This window comes from Nannospalax galili, unplaced genomic scaffold (assembly GCF_000622305.1).
Source record: "Nannospalax galili isolate Female #2095 unplaced genomic scaffold, S.galili_v1.0 scaffold267, whole genome shotgun sequence".
Lineage (NCBI taxonomy): Eukaryota > Metazoa > Chordata > Mammalia > Rodentia > Spalacidae > Nannospalax > Nannospalax galili.
Genome location: NW_008357518.1, coordinates 2,308,643 through 2,321,245, shown reverse-complemented (window position 1 = coordinate 2,321,245; position 12,603 = coordinate 2,308,643).

Below are 12,603 nucleotides of genomic sequence, written 5' to 3'. Positions count from 1 at the left end.
ACGAACAACAGCAAAAAAAAAAAAGAGACAATTATTTAAATGTGTGTTGTTCACATTGTAGAATTTTGTTGTACTCTGTTTATAACATTTTTTCTCTTAGGGAAATTAGATGTGACTAGAATGTTTGTTTTAATAATGGGATGCAGGTATTTCAGATATTTAATTTTTTCACGTTTCCACTATTTAAGATGATATTATTATATAATATACAGTATACATGTACAGAGTATATATACAGAATAATGGGTTTCATTAGAACATTTTCATGTGGTATATAATGTACTGTTTCCATCTGTGCCCCTCTGCTACTTCCTTCTGGTCTTCACTCTCTTCCCAAATTGTGTCTTTTCTACTATTATGCCTCATTCATTAGGATCTACATTACACATGTGAGATAAAACTTCAAATGTTTGTTCCTGAGTCTGACTTATTTCAGTTGACATGCTAATCTCCAGTTCTATCTCTTACTGGGAATGACATAATTTATTCAGTTTATTCTTATTTTATTACAAACACACATTGATGAGAGTTGTTCTGTCTGGGAAGAGCTGGAATCTCATGTACTGTTGAGTTTCATTTCCCTGATGGCCATAAGAATGAACATTTTCCATGTATTTAGTATTTACTATTAGTACTTCTGAGAACTGATTACATATTTGTCCATTTACTTGTACTGATGTATTTATATGTAGTGTATTTATTCATTTACTTATATATTATTTTTTTGAGACAGAGTCTCTCTCTGAAGTCCATATTGACATTAAACTTGGTACCAATCCTCCTGGCTCATTTGCCCATTTATTGATCATTTGGTGCCTTTTTCTAGTTGTATATGTATATGTGTGTGTCTCTATGTATATGTCACTGGTGTGCAGGTACCTTTGGAAGTCAGAGGAAGGTGTTGAGTACCCTGGAGTTGGAGTTAACAGGCAGTTGTAAGGGCATAGGTACTGGGAATTGAACTTGAGTCTGCTGTAAGAACAGGAAGTGCTCCTAATGAGTGAGCCAGCTCCAAACACTAGCTCATTCTTCTACATAGAAATATTCAGACTTCCTAGTATCATTCATTGAAGAAGATTCCTTTTCTCTAATTTATGCTTTGGACACCTATGACAAAAATCACGAGGCTGTAGCTGTGGGTTTAATTCTAGGTCCTCTGTTCTAATCCATTTGTGGTTCCTGTCCCATGATACTGCAGTGTTGTTTGGAGTGATGTCTTTAGATATTGATACTTCTTCCACTGATCTTTTTCCTCAGGATTGCTTTGGCTATGTGGAATCATTTATACTTCCATGTGGATGCTGATTGGATTTTTTTTTCTTTCTTTTTTTTTTCTATGAGGAAAGTCTTTGGAATGTTGATGGTGGTTGTCTTGAATCCTGTAGATTGCTTTCTAGGTTATAGTCATTTGTACAGCATTAATTCTGCCAATTCATGAGCAATGGAGTTTTTTTGCATTTTCTAATATGGTCAATGTTTTTCTTCACTGTCTTAAAGTTTTCATAGTCAAAATCTTTCCACCTGCTTAGTTATTTTTATTTGGAGATATTTCTGAGACAGCTGTAAATGAGAGTATTTCCCCAATTTCTTTCTCAGCATGTGGACAGTGGTCTACAGGTACACTATGGGTTTTGGTTTGTTCACTTTGTAGCCTGCTGCTTTGTTGAGTGTTTCTCATATCTAAGAGCTTTCTGGTACTGTCCTTGGTGTCTTGAATTAGTAGTATATAACTTGGAAGTGCTAATAATTTGAGTTCTTCTTCATTATTTATAAAACTTTTATTTCTTTATCTGTTATTTCTTTGACTGAGAAATTGAACATTATGTACTCTTTTCATCTTCCTAATTTTAGAAGAAATGCTTTCAGTCTTTTTCCTGTTTAGTACAATTCTGGCAAATAAGTCTGCCATATATAACATTTATTATGTTGAGTTATGCTCTTATTGAATTGCATATTTTGAACCCTTTTAACTCTGGAATGAAACTAACTTGATCATGGTGTATGACCTTCAAATGTTCTCTTGAATTCGGTTTGCAAGTATTTTTCTCAGAAATTTTTCATTTATAATCACCATAGAAATTGTTCTATAGTGTTCTTTATGTTTGTTTTTTGTTGTTGTAACTTTATTCAATTTTGCTATCACTGAATAAGTTTCATAGTATTCCTTACTGGGCAGGCTAGTTTTTGTCAACTTGATACAAATAGGAGTCATCTGGGAAGAGGGAATCTCAATGCAAGAATTTCCCAGATAAGACTGGTCTGTGGGGGTATTTTTTAATTAATAACTGATGTAGGAGGGCCCAGCCCACTGTGGGCAGCACCATCCCTAGGCTGGTGGGCCTGAATTGAACAAGAAAGGTAACCGAGTGAGCCAGGAGAAGCAAAACAGGTTTCTGCTGAGTTCTTGCCTGACTTCCCACCATGCTGAAATGTAGCCTATAAGTCAAATAAACAATTTCCTCCTGTGAGTTGCTTTTGGTTAGTATTTTATCACAGCAACAGAAAGCAATTAGAATATTTTCCTTTATATTTTATAGTATATTTTGAGGAATATTTCATGTTTGCTTTCTTTTAAATATCTGGAGAATTTGGCATAGAATACATCCAGTCTTGTTTTCTGTTACTGGTAAACCATTTCTGCTTCAATATCATTGTTTACTGTCAATCATTGATCTGTTCACATCTTCTTGGTATAATTTTATTAGGTCATACATGCCTAGATGTTTATCAGTTTCTTCTGGATTTTCCAATGTATTGGAATACAAATTTTCATTATGTTTCTTTATGATCCTCTGGATTTCATTGATATCTGTTTTAATGTCCTTTTTGTCTGAATTTTGGCCGGATTTCTGGGAGTAAATCATTAAACTCTGAAATTTCCAGTGTTGAGTATCTTGATTGGCCATGGTGTGTGTGACCAAGGTCTACACTCCAGAGTTTGAGGCTAATAAACATCTAAGGGTTGGCTGTGCTCAAAACAACAACAACAACAACAACAACAACAACAACAAAGAAAAACAGTCCATAGGCCTGGAGAGATGGCTCATTGGTTAAGAGCACTGGCTGTTCTTGTATTAGACCCCCACATGATAGCTAACAGCTATCCATAACTCCAGTTCCAGGGAATCCGATGTCCTCTTCTGTTCTCTGCCGGCACTGCATGACACAAGTGCACATACACACATTCAGGCATAACATTCATATACATAATAAATGAATAAATAAAATTAAAAACCTGTCCATGTTGTGTGGTGCAAGCTTTAGCCTGCATAAGGTCATTATATGAACTTGCTGACTGGGTTCAGCCTAGTGGGCAATTCATTTTCAGGTATGCCTTATAATGAAGGCTCGTAAACAATCTCAAACACTCTTCTGTGAGCTTGACATGGCCATCTTCTTGATTGTGACATTCATTCATGCTGGGGTGTAACCTGTCCTTGAGGAAAGAGAATCTATACATAGCAGCCCTCCCAAACCCTGCTTATATATCTCTCCCCATGACTCTTTTCCAATTTGACACATTCCTTGTGATAAACATAATCACGTCCATAATACATTCCAGTGAGTTTTGTGATTACTTGTGGTGAGTTCCTAATCCTCACCACAAGGAGAAATTTAAACCTCACATAACCAGAGCTATGCCTTGAAAGTATGAATCCTTCAGGTAGGAAAATGATGGAGGCTGTGGGGTATCTGAGTCAAGCCTATAGCTATTTAGCTATTAGGGTTCCCCCTCCTAGTGTACCACTTGGGTATCCTGCATGGTAGAAATGACAGGGGATTCAGGTAGGACAGCATCTAGAGATAGAAATAACCAAATTTAAGAATGGAGCTTTCTTTTCTCTGACATATGGAGGCACTGGCTAAGATATATCTTGTGTATCTCCCAAATATCTGAGGCAAAACTCAAGCTTCCAGTTGGAACAGTTCATGTGAAATGACTACAGTATCTGTCTTGACCATGCATGGGGTGAAGGTTATGGCAGGGCAGAAGCCTCAGTAGTCTAGGTCAGTGTATCTGGGTTGGTGAATACTCTGGAAAAAGCATAGTAGGAGTTTTCTATTTGTCTTTCCAAGAAAATGTGTGTTCATTTCCCATGGCATTAATGTGTTTAAAGAGAAGGCTTTAAGAATTCAGGGAATAGGGCTGGAGAGATGGCTCAGAGGTTAAGAACACTGGTTGTTCTTGCGGAAGACTCAGGTTTGTATCCCAGCACCCACATGGCAGCTAACAACTGTCCATAACTTCAGTTCCAGGGGATCCAATAGATAGTCTCTCCTGTCCTCCATGGGCATTGCATGATATGGGTGCACTTACCTACATGCACGCAATACATGCATACACATAAAATAAAAATAATAAATAAAAAATATTTAAAAAAAAGAATTCAGGAAATAATTATAGGTAACAGAATTGGTTCTGGGATGGATGACTGTAATGAAGGAGGAGCCACATGTTAAATCCTTTTCTCAAGTACACATAAAAGCCCTTTATTCACAGTCCCACACAAGCTTTCTATCCCCATGGTCTTTGCTATGGCTGAGGCTGTGCACACTCATTGATGTGATGTCCTTAAGATACTAACTGCATGTTCCACTGAACAGCAATTCCTTAGAGAAAAAGCATTTCTAGTTGGGGTAATATTTTATTCATTTTAAGTGAATTCATACTTCTTTGAGTTAAATTTTCCTTGAATAAAAATGCTGATATTCATTTATAGGGGTTTTATATATGTGTATTCAGTCCAATATGCACAGCACCCTGAAAATGAGTCCCTGATCTGAGCACCATCTTTCATATTGGAGACCTCACTGGGCTGCCTTCCACTCCCTGCTATGTACTTGAAAAGGTCAATTTTATTTATGTTTTCTCAGATAGAGTAGATATTACTGAAAGTGTTTGAACTCTAATTACTCTTATAATCATTATGCAGGAATTGAAATGTTGCTTTTACCGATTTCTAAGGCAGTCTTTTCTGTCTTTCAGCTCTTACTTTGTTTCATTTATACATAAGCTGTTCTTTTTGATATTTTATTTATTTTTATTTAATAACCACATGATTAGAAGTGTTTCATTACTGCTTTAACATACTCAATACCAATTTCCAGAGCAAGGATACATCTCTTTCAAAAGTGGCTGTAAAATTTTAGGTTCACAGTTGAATTAATACAGTTATACAATATTGAACTCAGTATAGACCCTGTAAGACATAAAATTGAATGCGTTTTAATCTTTAAAAAAGATCTCCTTTTCATTTTAAAATATGCTGTTTACTACAAAAGACTCATTTTTTAATGCTACCTACACTTAGATGTTTGCACATGTGTCTCTAATCTCTATGTATCTGATTATTACTAGTCACAGTCACTTATACTCGGATCCTTGGCACCTGAATATGGATATAAAGTCATCAGGCAGATGTCACTGGTAACGTTTATCACCTCTAGTAATTAACATGAAGTAAATTTTTATGCTTCCTCCTCAAATATGTCATTTTTTATTTGTTGATTTTTGTGTGTATATATCATACAGAACAACCCAATATTATTCGTCTATATACCCACTTCCCAAATGGCATGCTTATGTCTAAAGTTTGTACTTAATTCTTCCTTACATCAATAAGAATTTCAGAAAGGGGCATTCAAACATGATCATTATCTTAGTAACATTTTTGGGTCATCCTCAGAAATGGATTTTATTCTTTGGACCACCATTTTTACTGCTTGTGTTCGAAAGTGGAACGTTTCATGTGGATTATCCAAAAGCTGCTAGGAGATGCCTACCACACTCATCTCATGTTTGTTGGGCCCAAAAGAGACCCAGTGCTCTAAACATTGCTCACTTACCTTGATTGTCCTCAAACTGGCCTGCAGTTGGGTGATACAGTGTAATGACAAGGTAAGGCAAGGTTTCTTGGGGAGAGTGGGTAGGATCCTTCTTTCGGGCACTTAATTTGGTTGGTGGCTTTGGTAGGAGAAATGTTATTTGTGTTTTATGGACTTGGGGGAGAGGATCAGAGGCAGAGAACAAGCAAAGAAGGTGTAATGTGGCACTGAGGTGGAGATGGCAAATACTGGCCCTTCCTCACTGAAGCAGCCTTGCATGGAACAAGAAGTTAGGAGTTAGAGGAGAGCAAAGGGGGTTGCTTTGTCCAAGAAGCCTAGACTTCTGGTCTAGGATTGGAGTGGCAGAAATTAAGATAAATCACTACTAGAGTGGTGTTCTGCTTCCCTCTCTTTAAGATTGTAAAATATACCATTTCTGGGCACTTGGTGTTCAACACCATGGTTAGAACACTCAAAATTCATATGTGGAATGATTAAAATGCCTCTCATGTGTTCTATCAGAGTATTGGTATTGCTACCTACAGCAGGTACCAGCTCTAAACTTGGATCTGAACTCTGATATCTCTAAGAATGTTCAACTAAGAGTTGAAAAAAGTGCATGTGTGTTTTATGTCCTCTCCTAGTTCTTTCAACTGAACAGTATTGTGGCTAAGCTGTATCTGCTATTCTTGCCCATGCCCCATACCTCTCACTGGTTTTCCCACACACCAAACCTCTGCCTTGTCTGCTATTCTTGCCCAAGCCTCATGCCTCTCTGCCTTGCCCTGCTGGTTTTCCCAGCCCAAATGCAGCTTTCTTGCTACAATATAAGATTTAAATGATAACTGTACCTGAGATATCATTTATCAGAATAATTGCTCTCTACTTGAATTAAGAGAAATGGAATTGACTGGAATTTGTCAAAGACTCTTTCTACAAAATACCCTTCTTAATGTTAATAAATTACAAGATGCACAGACACATAATGTCGAATATCTGTTTGGTGGGAAAGTTAGTTGTATAAATCTAAGAAGCCCTGACCAGTACACACTGCACAACAGCTAGGGTACACATGTCACCCATGTTGGTCAAGCAGCAGTGGGCAGGTTCCCTCCCATTCAGCTTCAAGCTTACAGAGCTGGCATTTTTTTTTCCTCTGTGCATGTGACTGATGAGTGGCCCAAACCATACATTAAACTTCAGGCTTCATCCAGGAAGCCAGGAAAGAGAACTGTAAATTGATGATCTGCCCTCCTGGTGGGTCAAATAACTTATGATCTGTCAGAGAGTGAGTGGAATGCTGTACTTAAGGAAGACTATTTCAGTGGCTATGCACAATGTTTCTTACATTGAAAAAAAATGAGTTTTTACTTGTGGCATGCTTATGAAGTGAGCTCTAATCTGGGATTCTGTTGTATTTAATTAACTAGTCAACCATTGAAGATCCACGAAACTCAGGTCTAGAAGTGAGTGATAATCAATTTTTGGTTTTGCTCTGTCCACAGCTAAGGGGAGGTTGGTTGCAAGCCTCAGGAAGCTCAGTCAAAAAGTGGATCAATATTTCATTTTGTCTTTTGTTACTGGGTCCACTGGGAGGACACATGCATGTCTTTCTCATTTTTTCTGCCTTACACTTGCATAAATCTCCAGGGGGTCAGAGTCAGTGTGAATTGGAAAAGCAGTATTCAATCATTTGTGTCGTCGTGAGATGATGGTAGCATGTCAAGACTGTGCAGCCAGTGTTTATCATTAAATCCAAGTTAATAACACTGGATGAAGCACCTATCACCACAGTCTTCTTAAGAAACGGACTAGAAAATTGAAGGGATAACAATCAACTTGCTTTCTATAAGTAAGTTACAAGACTTGTCACTTCTTTGCTACCACTAGCAAATGAGTGTGAACAAGCCAACTGTAATGAAGAGACACAAGAGCAGAAACACCTGCTACCGTATTCATATATGCTAAGACAGTCCTGCAGTGGTCAGCATACTTGACAGAACTATCAAGCAGAACACAAAATGAATTTGGAATGACTAATTGATATGAATTATATTTGATATCAAAACTAGAATTTTGTAGATCCGTAGATGAACCAGTGGCTCTTTTGTAAATCAAGGAAATGGGAGTTGTCTTAGTTTGTAACACTGGTGTGGAGATGGACTAGTCCAAGAGCTCTTGTGTGGTTCAGTGGTCTACCTGACAGCACCTCTTGCAAAGAGGAGACCATTTAGAAAGTGTGATTGTCAAAGGTTCCCTTCTGCTAACACCTAGAAGTCAAATCTTCTGCATTGGGTTGGCTTCTTTAGCTAGGAGCACAGCCTGGACAGGTCATCTCTTCACCTGTTCCTACATAATCAATACAATAATGCAGGAAGGAGTCTGTTTCTGAAGAGTCACTCTTAAGAAAGTGTAAAGAGTTTAGTTGGGTCAGGTCATCTCTTCACCTGTTCCTACATAATCAATACAATAATGCAGGAAGGGGTCTGTTTCTGAAGAGTCACTCTTAAGAAAGTGTAAAGAGTTTAGTTGGGTCAGATGCATAAAGCTTCATCAAAGAAGTATTCTGAAAGAATGAGCTCAGCTAATTTGCCAAGGAGATTCTAGGGGCTTGAGAAATGGATCAGCAATTAAGTGGGTGTACTGCTCTTGGGGAGGACTCAAGTTTGTTTCCCAGCAGCCAGGTAAGGCAGCTTCATACCTGTAACTCCAACTCCAGGGGATCTGACACCTCCTCTCACCTCTACAGGCACCTGTACTCATATGCACACACACACACACACACATGCAGACACCCACATTTACACATAATTAGAAGTGTCATGTATCTTTTCAAAAAGAAGATTTTACTTTATGCATTAATATACAGTAAAAATTTAATTGCCAAGATGTGATACATTATAAAACTTCACTTTATTAACCTGAATACACAAGCTCATTGGAGGTTTCAAAGACTAGGAGATACTCTTAGGTGAGGTAAATATCCAGGTAAACAGGTTGATTTCCTATGATACAGCCTGAAACATCCCTTGTCAGGAAGACCTCAGGATTGTTCAAGGAGGGCTGGATGTTATCGAATGCCTGTCACTTGGAATTTCTCAGTTACCTTGGATGACCAAAATATTCACTACTTACCACAATATTATTCAAAACAAAATTTGGAAACTGAAGTAGAAATGCACACATTTCTCATAACAGTGTCCCTAAGGAATTACACTATACCATTTACGCAAAATGCATCTTTAAATATAAAAATGCATAGATTTGTAGGAATATTAGAATAACAGTATGTACAAATAATATCCCAATCCATTCCTTATGCAATTCTCAGTACAAAACTGATTTCAACCTCTGGGGTTTTTCTAATACATTTTGTTCTGTTCCTTAAAGTCTTTATATTCAGCATTTCTTTTCATCTTTTTAACACTTACCATAAAAATTCCAACGTACTGTGAAACTGACCTATACTAATAAGCTTTCAGATACTATTGATTCAAATATGATATTTCTTTTTCTTTTTTTTTTGGTTTTTGTTTCTGATTTCCTTTGGTGTCTGCAGTATTTCTTAAAAGGATTTAAATATGCAAATTTATTCTTGAGATTAGTCCAAGACTGAAATTTTATATAAATTTCCAAGAGGTAAAAAATATACATTGACATTTTTCTAAATATTACTATAGAAATGATGACTAGCTATTGAGACATTTCTCATAATAGTAGAGAAATTATTTTTATAATATGAATAATGTACTAGAGAAATAAAACACACCTGTATTTTATAGCATTGTGCTGGCTAGCTTTAGTGTCAACTTGACACACTTGGGTTGAGTGAGCCTCAACTGGGGAATTGCCACCATTGGACTGGACTGTGGCCATGACTTGTGGGGCCTCTTCTTGATTACTGAGTGATGTGGGAGGGCCCACCCCACTGTGGCTTGTGCCAGACCTGGACAGGTGGGCCTGTGTTGCATAAGAAAGCAGGTTGAATGGGAGCTGGGGAGCAAGCCAGTAAGTGGTCTTCCTCCCTGGCCTATACTCCAGCTCCTGCCTCCAGGTTCCTGCCCTGAGTTCCTATCTTGGGTTCCCTAATGAACTGTGACCCGGGAGATGTAAGATAAAATAAACCCTTTCCTCCCCAGGTTGGTATTGGTTAGAGGTTCCTGCCCTGAGTTCCTATCTTGGGTTCCCTAATGAACTGTGACCCGAGAGATGTAAGATAAAATAAACCCTTTCCTCCCCAGGTTGGAATTGGTTACAGTTTTTTGTCACAGAAATGGAGAAACATGCTAGGACAGAAATTGGTACTGGGAGTCAGGTATTGCTGTGAATTGTTGGAGGATCATGGAAGCATTTGGAATTTTGGGTTGTGAAAGCCACTGAGTGCTCAGAGTTTGTTGCTCTGGAGCTTGGAACAGTTATGCTGAAAGAGTTGAGGACAATGAGGGCCTGGCTTATGAAGCTTCAAAGGGAAGCTTCAGGGATATTTGTGTCATATTTTGGATTGAGAATCTGTGGGTTCTGATTGGCTGGGGCTGAAGAATCAGCTGTGATTAAGAGACCAGAACCTGAAGTAAAATCTTTGCTTTACTGGGACAATTGATGCTGGTTATCTGGGGCTGAAAAATCAGCTATAAGTAACAAGAGACCAACATTACTCTGAGGAAATCTTCTGGGAAGTATTTTCTCAAGGTAGACACACAGAAGCTGTGGTTGAGAGGGGACTCGAGCCTCCATCTCTAGCTGGAAGCAAGAATTGGTAATCAGTAAGAGTCTCCTGCATGGTTCTGGTGTTGAAAGCATGAAGGGGTCACAAAGAACAGCTGAGGCTTGGCACTCTGAGAGGCCAGGAAAGGCCATAGGTGAAAGTACAGCTTCAGTTGCAGTGAAGACCCCAGGATTGAAGGGGTCATGGAGAGAATCTGAGGCATTGCACCCTGAGAGGCCAGAAGAGGCCATTGCTGAGGGTGCACTCTCAGTTTCAGTGGACACCCCAGCTTTTAGGAGATGCCAGGATGGTGGGACAACCACAAAGGACAGCAGTAGGTGTGGAATGGACCTGGCCTGGGTCTGAGAGATAAGCTGTGTGTGCCATGGATGGGAGAATCAGAGAGGTAGAATTGCCAGAACCCTTTGGAGCCCAGAAGATTGTGAGTGAATTCCAGATGTCCAACCTTGAGCTACTTTGCTAAACTTTGGTTTTGCTTAGGTGTGCCCTATTCTTCCCTTTGAAATAAGACAGTACTTGTTTTGGATTTCACAGAAGCCCACAGTTAAGAGACTTTTAAGAGACTGCGAACCTTTAGGTGTTTGGATTTTTTAAGTACTGTGGGGCTTTTAAGGTTGTACTGTTTTATGTTGTGATATTAACATCATGGGGACAAGAATTGGAATGGTTATGGTTTAATAGTGATATTCGTGTGTCAAGTTGACAAGGGGTCAATTGTGCTGGATAGCTTTAGTGTCAAGTTGACACACCTGGGTTGAGGGAGCCTCAGTTGGAGAATTGGCTCTATTGGACTGGCCTGTGGCCATGTCTGTGGCCTCTTCTTGATTTGCTGAGTGATATGGGAGGGCCCAGCCCACTGTGGGTGGTGCCACCCCTGGGCAGGTGGGCATATGGTGCATCAGAAAGCAGGTTGAGCAGGGGCTGGGGAGCAAGCCAGTAAGCAGCATTCCTCCATGGCCTGTGCTCCACCTCCTGCCTCCTGGTTCCTGCCCTGAGTTCCTACCTTGGACTCCCAGATGAACTGTGACCCAGGAGATGTTAGATAAAATAAACCCTTTCCTCCCCAGGTTGGTAGTGGTCAGAGTGTTTCGTCACAGCAATGGAGAATCAAACTAGGACAATCATAAACTGCACTTTGCACATCAACTATTTTTAAATTATTTACTTATTCATTCATTTAAAAATTTTATGTATATAAGTATATTGCCTGCATGTATATAAGTGTATTTGTGTCATGCAGAGTCCATGGAGGCCAGAAGAGGACATCAGATTCCTTGGAACTGGAGTTATGGATGGTTGTTAACTGCCATGTTAGTGCTGGGAATTGAACTTGGGTCCTCTGGAACAGCAGTCAGTACTCTTCTGAGCCATCTCTCCAACCCCATATAAACTATATTTAAAATAAGATGTTAATTTTTACAGTTTTTGTTTTCTTCACAAGTATACAAATGTCAACCTTAAGACAAGTGTCAAAATTTCAAAAAATTTGTATCCCACAGAAATCATGTATTTCACCCTAATATTTTTTGCTAATTTTCATTAATAAAAGCATGGAAGCATGGTTCAACATCATATGTAAAATGTTCCTCTATAGAAATATCAAAATATCAAATGGGTATTTAGGAATGATAAATTGATTAAAGAATCACTCTTGATATTTGTTAATCATAATACTGTATGCTTGTTGAGTTTGTAAAATATGCCTTAATTTAAGTAATTTCACATGCTTAAACATGATATGCCCATATGAAAAAATATCTTATTATAAAATAATCCCAAATTCCTTTATTTAGCACAAATAAAAATGCTGAGAAATCAGTCATTTTCATTTCATTGTTTTTATCATACACTTAACTAAAAGATAACATCCTGGGACTGGAGTGATGGATCAGTCATTAACACTTGTGGGCATTGCATGCACATGGTGCACTTACATGCAGCCCATACACTCATACGCATAAAATAAAAAAATAATAAAATATTTTAAAGATAACATCCTATACTACATGCAATGTAGTATTTAATGTTTCTAAGCACTTGTGTGCATCACT